The sequence below is a fragment of the Symphalangus syndactylus genome, chromosome 12 (genome assembly GCF_028878055.3).
Source record: "Symphalangus syndactylus isolate Jambi chromosome 12, NHGRI_mSymSyn1-v2.1_pri, whole genome shotgun sequence".
NCBI classification, from domain to species: domain Eukaryota; kingdom Metazoa; phylum Chordata; class Mammalia; order Primates; family Hylobatidae; genus Symphalangus; species Symphalangus syndactylus.
The window spans coordinates 3,797,282-3,809,551 of record NC_072441.2 but is presented as its reverse complement, the minus strand read 5'-3'; positions in this window follow the sequence as shown (position 1 = coordinate 3,809,551).

The following is a 12,270-nucleotide window of genomic DNA, read 5'->3' as shown; positions in this document are numbered from 1 at the left end:
TAGTAGTGGAAAAAGGAATATATTCAAATATAAACTACACAGAAGCATTCTGTGAAACTTCTTTCTGATCTGAGCATTCAGCTAACAGAATTAAACCATACTTTTGATTGAGCAGTTTTGAAACACTCTGTCTGTAGAAAATGCAACTGGACATTCGTAGCGCTAAGTGGGTAATAGTGGAAAAAAGAATATATTCAAATATAAACTACACAGAAGCATTGTATGAAACTTCTTTCTGTTCTGTGCATTCAACTAACAGAGTTGAACCTTACTTTTGATTGAGCCGTTCTGAAACACTCTTTCTGTAGAAACTGCAATTGGACATTCTGAGCGCTAAGAGGCCTATATTGGGAAAAAGAATGTCTACAAATAAAAACTACACAGAAGAATTGTGTGAAACTTCTTTCTGTTCTGTTTGTTCAACTAAAAGAGTTGAACCTTAGTTTTGATTGAGCCATTCTGAAACACTCTTTCTGTAGAAAATGCAAGTGGAGATTCGGAGCGCTAAGAGGGTAATAGTGGAAAAAGGAATGTCTCCAAATATAAACTACACAGAATCATTCTGTGAAACTTCTTTCTGATCTGTGCATTCAGCTAACAGAGTTAAACCATACTTTTGGTTGAGCAGATCTGAACACTCTTTCTGTAGAAAATGCAACTGGACATTTGGAGCGCTAAGAGAGTAGTAGTGGAAAAAGGAATATATTCAAATATAAACTACACAGAAGCATTCTGTGAAACTTCTTTCTGATCTGAGCATTCAGCTAACAGAGTTAAACCATACTTTTGATTGAGCAGTTTTGAAACACTCTGTCTGTAGAAAATGCAACTGGACATTCGTAGCGCTAAGTGGGTAATAGTGGAAAAAAGAATATGTTCAAATATAAACTACACAGAAGCATTGTATGAAACTTCTTTCTGTTCTGTGCATTCAACTAACAGAGTTGAAACTTACTTTTGATTGAGCCTTTCTGAAACACTCTTTCTGTAGAAACTGCAATTGGACATTCTGAGCGCTAAGAGGCGTATATTGGGAAAAATAATATCTTCAAATTAAAACTACACAGAAGCATTGTGTGAAACTTATTCCTGATCTGTAAATTCAGTTAACAGAGATAAAACATATTTTTGATTGAGCAGTTATGAAACACTCTTTCTGTAGAAAATGCAAGTGGAGATTCGGAGCGCTAAGAGGGTAATAGTGGAAAAAGGAATGTCTCCAAATATAAACTACACAGAATCATTCTGTGAAACTTCTTTCTGTTCTGTGCATTCAGCTAACAGAGTTAAACCATACTTTTGATTGAGCAGATCTGAACACTCTTTCTGTAGAAAATGCAACTGGACATTTGGAGCGCTAAGAGAGTAGTAGTGGAAAAAGGAATATATTCAAATATAAACTACACAGAAGCATTCTGTGAAACTTCTTTCTGATCTGAGCATTCAGCTAACAGAATTAAAGCATACTTTTGATTGAGCAGTTTTGAAACACTCTGTCTGTAGAAAATGCAACTGGACATTCGTAGCGCTAAGTGGGTAATAGTGGAAAAAAGAATATGTTCAAATATAAACTACACAGAAGCATTGTATGAAACTACTTTCTGTTCTGTGCATTCAACTAACAGAGTTGAACCTTACATTTGATTGAGCCTTTCTGAAACACTCTTTCTGTAGAAACTGCAATTGGACATTCTGAGCGCTAAGAGGCCTCTATTGGGAAAAATAATATCTTCAAATAAAAACTACACAGAAGCATTGTGTGAAACTTATTTCTGATATGTTCATTAAGCTAACAGAGTTAAACCATACTTTTGATTGCGCAGTTCTGAACACTCTTTCTGTAGAAAATGCAAGTGGACATTCGGAGCGCTAAGAGGGTAATAGTGGAAAAAGGAATATATTCAACTATAAACTACACAGAAGCATTCTGTGAAACTTCTTTCTGATCTGAGCATTCAGCTAACAGAGTTAAACCATACTTTTGATTGAGCAGTTATGAAACACTCTGTCTGTAGAAAATGCAACTGGACATTCGTAGCGCTAAGTGGGTAATAGTGGAAAAAAGAATATGTTCAAATATAAACTACACAGAAGCATTGTATGAAACTTCTTTCTGTTCTGTGCATTCAACTAACAGAGTTGAACCTTACTTTTGATTGAGCCTTTCTGAAACACTCTTTCTGAAGAAACTGCAATTGGACATTCTGAGCGCTAAGAGGCCTCTATTGGGAAAAATAATATCTTCAAATAAAAACTACACAGAAGCATTGTGTGAAACTTATTTCTGATATGTTCATTAAGCTAACAGAGTTAAACCATACTTTTGATTGCGCAGTTCTGAACACTCTTTCTGTAGAAAATGCAAGTGGACATTCGGAGCGCTAAGAGGGTAATAGTGGAAAAAGGAATATATTCAAATATAAACTACACAGTAGCATTCTGTGAAAATCCTTTCTGTTCTGTGCATTCAACTAACAGAGTTGAACCTTACTTTTGATTGAGCCGTTCTGAAACACTCTTTCTGTAGAAACTGCAATTGTACATGCTAAGCGCTAAGAGGCCTACATTGGGAAAAAGAATATCTTCAAATAAAAACTACACAGATGCATTCTGTGAAACTTATTTCTGATCTGTAAATTCAGTTAACAGAGATAAAACATATTTTTGATTGAGCAGTTATGAAACACTCTTTTTGTAGAAAATGCAAGTGGAGATTCGGAGCGCTAAGTGGGTAATAGTGGAAAAAGGAATGTCTTCAAATATAAACTACACAGAATCATTCGGTGAAACTTCTTTCTGATCTGTGCATTCAGCTAACAGAGATAAACCATATTTTGATTGAGCAGATCTGAACACTCTTTCTGTAGAAAATGCAACTGGACATTTGGAGCGCTAAGAGAGTAGTAGTGGAAAAAGTAATATATTCAAATATAAACTACACAGAAGCATTCTGTGAAACTTCTTTCTGATCTGAGCATTCAGCTAACAGAGTTAAACCATACTTTTGATTGAGCAGTTTTGAAACACTCTGTCTGTAGAAAATGCAACTGGACATTCGTAGCGCTAAGTGGGTAATAGTGGAAAAAAGAATATGTTCAAATATAAACTACACAGAATCATTGTATGAAACTTCTTTCTGTTCTGTGCATTCAACTAACAGAGTTGAACCTTACTTTTGATTGAGCCGTTCTGAAACACTCTTTCTGTAGAAACTGCAATTGGACATTCTGAGCGCTAAGAGGCCTATATTGGGAAAAAGAATGTCTACAAATAAAAACTACACAGAAGAATTGTGTGAAACTTCTTTCTGTTCTGTTTGTTCAACTAAAAGAGTTGAACCTTAGTTTTGATTGAGCCGTTCTGAAACACTCTTTCTGTAGAAAATGCAAGTGGAGATTCGGAGCGCTAAGAGGGTAATAGTGGAAAAAGGAATGTCTCCAAATATAAACTAAACAGAATCATTCTGTGAAACTTCTTTCTGATCTGTGCATTCAGCTAACAGAGTTAAACCATACTTTTGGTTGAGCAGATCTGAACACTCTTTCTGTAGAAAATGCAACTGGACATTTGGAGCGCTAAGAGAGTAGTAGTGGAAAAAGGAATATATTCAAATATAAACTACACAGAAGCATTCTGTGAAACTTCTTTCTGATCTGAGCATTCAGCTAACAGAGTTAAACCATACTTTTGATTGAGCAGTTTTGAAACACTCTGTCTGTAGAAAATGCAACTGGACATTCGTAGCGCTAAGTGGGTAATAGTGGAAAAAAGAATATGTTCAAATATAAACTACACAGAAGCATTGTATGAAACTTCTTTCTGTTCTGTGCATTCAACTAACAGAGTTGAAACTTACTTTTGATTGAGCCTTTCTGAAACACTCTTTCTGTAGAAACTGCAATTGGACATTCTGAGCGCTAAGAGGCGTATATTGGGAAAAATAATATCTTCAAATAAAAACTACACAGAAGCATTGTGTGAAACTTATTCCTGATCTGTAAATTCAGTTAACAGAGATAAAACATATTTTTGATTGAGCAGTTATGAAACACTCTTTCTGTAGAAAATGCAAGTGGAGATTCGGAGCGCTAAGAGGGTAATAGTGGAAAAAGGAATGTCTCCAAATATAAACTACACAGAATCATTCTGTGAAACTTCTTTCTGTTCTGTGCATTCAGCTAACAGAGTTAAACCATACTTTTGATTGAGCAGATCTGAACACTCTTTCTGTAGAAAATGCAACTGGACATTTGGAGCGCTAAGAGAGTAGTAGTGGAAAAAGGAATATATTCAAATATAAACTACACAGAAGCATTCTGTGAAACTTCTTTCTGATCTGAGCATTCAGCTAACAGAGTTAAACCATACTTTTGATTGAGCAGTTTTGAAACACTCTGTCTGTAGAAAATGCAACTGGACATTCGTAGCGCTATGTGGGTAACAGTGGAAAAAAGAATATGTTCAAATATAAACTACACAGAAACATTGTATGAAAATTCTTTCTGTTCTGTCCATTCAACTAACAGAGTTGAACCTTACATTTGATTGAGCCTTTCTGAAACACTCTTTCTGTAGAAACTGCAATTGGACATTCTGAGCGCTAAGAGGCCTCTATTGGGAAAATAATATCTTCAAATAAAAACTACACAGAAGCATTGTGTGAAACTTATTTCTGATATGTTCATTAAGCTAACAGAGTTAAACCATACTTTTGATTGCGCAGTTCTGAACACTCTTTCTGTAGAAAATGCAAGTGGACATTCGGAGCGCTAAGAGGGTAATAGTGGAAAAAGGAATATATTCAACTATAAACTACACAGTAGCATTCTGTGAAAATTCTTTCTGTTCTGTGCATTCAACTAACAGAGTTGAACCTTACTTTTGATTGAGCCGTTCTGAAACACTCTTTCTGTAGAAACTGCAATTGGACATGCTAAGCGCTAAGAGGCCTACATTGGGAAAAAGAATATCTTCAAATAAAAACTACACAGATGCATTCTGTGAAACTTATTTCTGATCTGTAAACTCAGTTAACAGAGATAAAACATATTTTTGATTGAGCAGTTATGAAACACTCTTTTTGTAGAAAATGCAAGTGGAGATTCGGAGCGCTAAGAGGGTAATAGTGGAAAAAGGAAAGTCTTCAAATATAAACTACACAGAATCATTCGGTGAAACTTCTTTCTGATCTGTGCATTCAGCTAACAGAGTTAAACCATACTTTTGATTGAGCAGATCTGAACACTCTTTCTGTAGAAAATGCAACTGGACATTTGGAGCGCTAAGAGCGTAGTAGTGGAAAAAGGAATATATTCAAATAAAAACTACACAGAAGCATTCTGTGAAACTTCTTTCTGATCTGAGCATTCAGCTAACAGAGTTAAACCATACTTTTGATTGAGCAGTTTTGAAACACTCTGTCTGTAGAAAATGCAACTGGACATTCGTAGCGCTAAGTGGGTAATAGTGGAAAAAATAATATGTTCAAATATAAACTACACAGAAGCATTGTATGAAACTTCTTTCTGTTCTGTGCTTTCAACTAACAGAGTTGAACCTTACTTTTGATTGAGCCGTTCTGAAACACTCTTTCTGTAGAAACTACAATTGGACATTCTGAGCGCTAAGAGGCCTATATTGGGAAATAGAATGTCTACAAATAAAAACTACACAGAAGAATTCTGTGAAACTTCTTTTGTTCTGTTTGTTCAACTAAAAGAGTTGAACCTTAGTTTTGATTGAGCAGTTCTGAAACACTCTTTCTGTAGAAAATGCAAGTGGAGATTCGGAGCGCTAAGAGGGTAATAGTGGAAAAAGGAATGTCTCCAAATATAAACTACACAGAATCATTCTGTGAAACTTCTTTCTGATCTGTGCATTCAGCTAACAGAGTTAAACCATACTTTTGGTTGAGCAGATCTGAACACTCTTTCTGTAGAAAATGCAACTGGACATTTGGAGCGCTAAGAGCGTAGTAGTGGAAAAAGGAATATATTCAAATATAAACTACACAGAAGCATTCTGTGAAACTTCTTTCTGATCTGAGCATTCAGCTAACAGAGTTAAACCATACTTTTGATTGAGCAGATCTGAACACTCTTTCTGTAGAAAATGCAACTGGACATTTGGAGCGCTAAGAGCGTAGTAGTGGAAAAAGGAATATATTCAAATATAAACTACACAGAAGCATTCTGTGAAACTTATTTCTGATCTGAGCATTCAGCTAACAGAGTTAAACCATACTTCTGATTGAGCAGTTTTGAAACACTCTGTCTGTAGAAAATGCAACTGGACATTCGTAGCGCTAAGTGGGTAATAGTGGAAAAAAGAATATGTTCAAATATAAACTACACAGAAGCATTGTATGAAACTTCTTTCTGTTCTGTGCATTCAACTAACAGAGTTGAACCTTACTTTTGATTGAGCCTTTCTGAAACACTCTTTCTGTAGAAACTGCAATTGGACATTCTGAGTGCTAAGAGGCCTCTATTGGGAAAAATAATATCTTCAAATAAAAACTACACAGAAGCATTGTGTGAAACTTATTTCTGATATGTTCATTAAGCTAACAGAGTTAAACCATACTTTTGATTTCGCAGTTCTGAACACTCTTTCTGTAGAAAATGCAAGTGGACATTCGGAGCGCTAAGAGGGTAATATTGGAAAAAGGAATATATTCAAATATAAACTACACAGTAGCATTCTGTGAAAATTCTTTCTGTTCTGTGCATTCAACTAACAGAGTTGAACCTTACTTTTGATTGAGCCGTTCTGAAACACTCTTTCTGTAGAAACTGCAATTGGACATGCTAAGCGCTAAGAGGCCTACATTGGGAAAAAGAATATCTTCAAATAAAAACTACACAGATGCATTCTGTGAAACTTATTTCTGATCTGTAAATTCAGTTAACAGAGATAAAACATATTTTTGATTGAGCAGTTATGAAACACTCTTTTTGTAGAAAATGCAAGTGGAGATTCGGAGCGCTAAGAGGGTGATAGTGGAAAAAGGAATGTCTTCAAATATAAACTACACAGAATCATTCGGTGAAACTTCTTTCTGATCTGTGCATTCAGCTAACAGAGTTAAACCATACTTTTGATTGAGCAGATCTGAACACTCTTTCTGTAGAAAATGCAACTGGACATTTTGAGCGCTAAGAGCGTAGTAGTGGAAAAAGGAATATATTCAAATATAAACTACACAGAAGCATTCTGTGAAACTTCTTTCTGATCTGAGCATTCAGCGAACAGAGTTAAACCATACTTTTGATTGAGCAGTATTGAAACACTCTGTCTGTAGTAAATGCAACTGGACATTCGTAGCGCTAAGTGGGTAATAGTGGAAAAAAGAATATGTTCAAATATAAACTACCCAGAAGCATTGTATGAAACTTCTTTCTGTTCTGTGCATTCAACTAACAGAGTTGAACCTTACTTTTGATTGAGCCGTTCTGAAACACTCTTTCTGTAGAAACTGCAATTGGACATTCTGAGCGCTAAGAGGCCTATATTGGGAAAAAGAATGTCTACAAATAAAAACTACACAGAAGAATTGTGTGAAACTTCTTTCTGTTCTGTTTGTTCAACTAAAAGAGTTGAACTTTAGTTTTGATTGAGCCGTTCTGAAACACTCTTTCTGTAGAAAATGCAAGTGGAGATTCGGAGCGCTAAGAGGGTAATAGTGGAAAAAGGAATGTCTCCAAATATAAACTACACAGAATCATTCTGTGAAACTTCTTTCTGATCTGTGCATTCAGCTAACAGAGTTAAACCATACTTTTGGTTGAGCAGATCTGAACACTCTTTCTGTAGAAAATGCAACTGGACATTTGGAGCGCTAAGAGAGTAGTAGTGGAAAAAGGAATATATTCAAATATAAACTACACAGAAGCATTCTGTGAAACTTCTTTCTGATCTGAGCATTCAGCTAACAGAGTTAAACCATACTTTTGATTGAGCAGTTATGAAACACTCTGTCTGTAGAAAATGCAACTGGACATTCGTAGCGCTAAGTGGGTAATAGTGGAAAAAAGAATATGTTCAAATATAAACTACACAGAAGCATTGTATGAAACTTCTTTCTGTTCTGTGCATTCAACTAACAGAGTTGAACCTTACTTTTGATTGAGCCTTTCTGAAACACTCTTTCTGTAGAAACTGCAATTGGACATTCTGAGCGCTAAGAGGCCTCTATTGGGAAAAATAATATCTTCAAATAAAAACTACACAGAAGCATTGTGTGAAACTTATTTCTGATATGTTCATTAAGCTAACAGAGTTAAACCATACTTTTGATTGCGCAGTTCTGAACACTCTTTCTGTAGAAAATGCAAGTGGACATTCGGAGCGCTAAGAGGGTAATAGTGGAAAAAGGAATATATTCAAATATAAACTACACAGTAGCATTCTGTGAAAATTCTTTCTGTTCTGTGCATTCAACTAACAGAGTTGAACCTTACTTTTGATTGAGCCGTTCTGAAACACTCTTTCTGTAGAAACTGCAATTGGACATGCTAAGCGCTAAGAGGCCTACATTGGGAAAAAGAATATCTTCAAATAAAAACTACACAGATGCATTCTGTGAAACTTATTTCTGATCTGTAAATTCAGTTAACAGAGATAAAACATATTTTTGATTGAGCAGTTATGAAACACTCTTTTTGTAGAAAATGCAAGTGGAGATTCGGAGCGCTAAGTGGGTAATAGTGGAAAAAGAAATGTCTTCAAATATAAACTACACAGAATCATTCGGTGAAACTTCTTTCTGATCTGTGCATTCAGCTAACAGAGATAAACCATATTTTGATTGAGCAGATCTGAACACTCTTTCTGTAGAAAATGCAACTGGACATTTGGAGCGCTAAGAGAGTAGTAGTGGAAAAAGTAATATATTCAAATATAAACTACACAGAAGCATTCTGTGAAACTTCTTTCTGATCTGAGCATTCAGCTAACAGAGTTAAACCATACTTTTGATTGAGCAGTTTTGAAACACTCTGTCTGTAGAAAATGCAACTGGACATTCGTAGCGCTAAGTGGGTAATAGTGGAAAAAAGAATATGTTCAAATATAAACTACACAGAAGCATTGTATGAAACTTCTTTCTGTTCTGTGCATTCAACTAACAGAGTTGAACCTTACTTTTGATTGAGCCGTTCTGAAACACTCTTTCTGTAGAAACTGCAATTGGACATTCTGAGCGCTAAGAGGCCTATATTGGGAAAAAGAATGTCTACAAATAAAAACTACACAGAAGAATTGTGTGAAACTTCTTTCTGTTCTGTTTGTTCAACTAAAAGAGTTGAACCTTAGTTTTGATTGAGCCGTTCTGAAACACTCTTTCTGTAGAAAATACAAGTGGAGATTCGGAGCGCTAAGAGGGTAATAGTGGAAAAAGGAATGTCTCCAAATATAAACTACACAGAATCATTCTGTGAAACTTCTTTCTGATCTGTGCATTCAGCTAACAGAGTTAAACCATACTTTTGGTTGAGCAGATCTGAACACTCTTTCTGTAGAAAATGCAACTGGACATTTGGAGCGCTAAGAGAGTAGTAGTGGAAAAAGGAATATATTCAAATATAAACTACACAGAAGCATTCTGTGAAACTTCTTTCTGATCTGAGCATTCAGCTAACAGAGTTAAACCATACTTTTGATTGAGCAGTTTTGAAACACTCTGTATGTAGAAAATGCAACTGGACATTCGTAGCGCTAAGTGGGTAATAGTGGAAAAAAGAATATGTTCAAATATAAACTACACAGAAACATTGTATGAAACTTCTTTCTGTTCTGTGCATTCAACTAACAGAGTTGAACCTTACTTTTGATTGAGCCTTTCTGAAACACTCTTTCTGTAGAAACTGCAATTGGACATTCTGAGCGCTAAGAGGCCTCTATTGGGAAAAATAATATCTTCAAATAAAAACTACACAGAAGCATTGTGTGAAACTTATTTCTGATATGTTCATTAAGCTAACAGAGTTAAACCATACTTTTGATTGCGCAGTTCTGAACACTCTTTCTGTAGAAAATGCAAGTGGACATTCGGAGCGCTAAGAGGGTAATAGTGGAAAAAGGAATATATTCAAATATAAACTACACAGTAGCATTCTGTGAAAATTCTTTCTGTTCTGTGCATTCAACTAACAGAGTTGAACCTTACTTTTGATTGAGCCGTTCTGAAACACTCTTTCTGTAGAAACTGCAATTGGACATGCTAAGCGCTAAGAGGCCTACATTGGGAAAAAGAATATCTTCAAATAAAAACTACACAGATGCATTCTGTGAAACTTATTTCTGATCTGTAAATTCAGTTAACAGAGATAAAACATATTTTTGATTGAGCAGTTATGAAACACTCTTTTTGTAGAAAATGCAAGTGGAGATTCGGAGCGCTAAGTGGGTAATAGTGGAAAAAGGAATGTCTTCAAATATAAACTACACAGAATCATTCGGTGAAACTTCTTTCTGATCTGTGCGTTCAGCTAACAGAGATAAACCATACTTTTGATTGAGCAGATCTGAACACTCTTTCTGTAGAAAATGCAACTGGACATTTGGAGCGCTAAGAGCGTAGTAGTGCAAAAAGGAATATATTCAAATATAAACTACACAGAAGCATTCTGTGAAACATCTTTCTGATCTGAGCATTCAGCTAACAGAGTTAAACCATACTTTTGATTGAGCAGTTTTGAAACACTCTGTCTGTAGAAAATGCAACTGGACATTCGTAGCGCTAAGTGGGTAATAGTGGAAAAAAGAATATGTTCAAATATAAACTACACAGAAGCATTGTATGAAACTTCTTTCTGTTCTGTGCATTCAACTAACAGAGTTGAACCTTACTTTTGATTGAGCCGTTCTGAAACACTCTTTCTGTAGAAACTGCAATTGGACATTCTGAGCGCTAAGAGGCCTATATTGGGAAAAAGAATGTCTACAAATAAAAACTACACAGAAGAATTGTGTGAAACTTCTTTCTGTTCTGTTTGTTCAACTAAAAGAGTTGAACCTTAGTTTTGATTGAGCCGTTCTGAAACACTCTTTCTGTAGAAAATGCAAGTGGAGATTCGGAGCGCTAAGAGGGTAATAGTGGAAAAATTAATGTCTCCAAATATAAACTACACAGAATCATTCTGTGAAACTTCTTTCTGATCTGTGCATTCAGCTAACAGAGTTAAACCATACTTTTGGTTGAGCAGATCTGAACACTCTTTCTGTAGAAAATGCAACTGGACATTTGGAGCGCTAAGAGAGTAGTAGTGGAAAAAGGAATATATTCAAATATAAACTACACAGAAGCATTCTGTGAAACTTCTTTCTGATCTGAGCATTCAGCTAACAGAGTTAAACCATAATTTTGATTGAGCAGTTTTGAAACACTCTGTATGTAGAAAATGCAACTGGACATTCGTAGCGCTAAGTGGGTAATAGTGGAAAAAAGAATATGTTCAAATATAAACTACAAAGAAGCATTTTATGAAACTTCTTTCTGTTCTGTGTTTCAACTAACAGAGTTGAACCTTACTTTTGATTGAGCCTTTCTGAAACTCTCTTTCTGTAGAAACTGCAATTGGACATTCTGAGCGCTAAGAGGCCTCTATTGGGAAAAATAATATCTTCAAATAAAAACTACACAGAAGCATTGTGTGAAACTTATTTCTGATATGTTCATTAAGCTAACAGAGTTAAACCATACTTTTGATTGCGCAGTTCTGAACACTCTTTCTGTAGAAAATGCAAGTGGACATTCGGAGCGCTAAGAGGGTAATAGTGGAAAAAGGAATATATTCAAATATAAACTACACAGTAGCATTCTGTGAAAATTCTTTCTGTTCTGTGCATTCAACTAACAGAGTTGCACCTTACTTTTGATTGAGCCGTTCTGAAACACTCTTTCTGTAGGAACTGCAATTGGACATGCTAAGCGCTAAGAGGCCTACATTGGGAAAAAGAATATCTTCAAATAAAAACTACACAGATGCATTCTGTGAAACTTATTTCTGATCTGTAAACTCAGTTAACAGAGATAAAACATATTTTTGATTGAGCAGTTATGAAACACACTTTTTGTAGAAAATGCAAGTGGAGATTCGGAGCGCTAAGAGGGTAATAGTGGAAAAAGGAATGTCTTCAAATATAAACTACACAGAATCATTCGGTGAAACTTCTTTCTGATCTGTGCATTCAGCTAACAGAGTTAAACCATACTTTTGATTGAGCAGATCTGAACACTCTTTCTGTAGAAAATGCAACTGGACATTT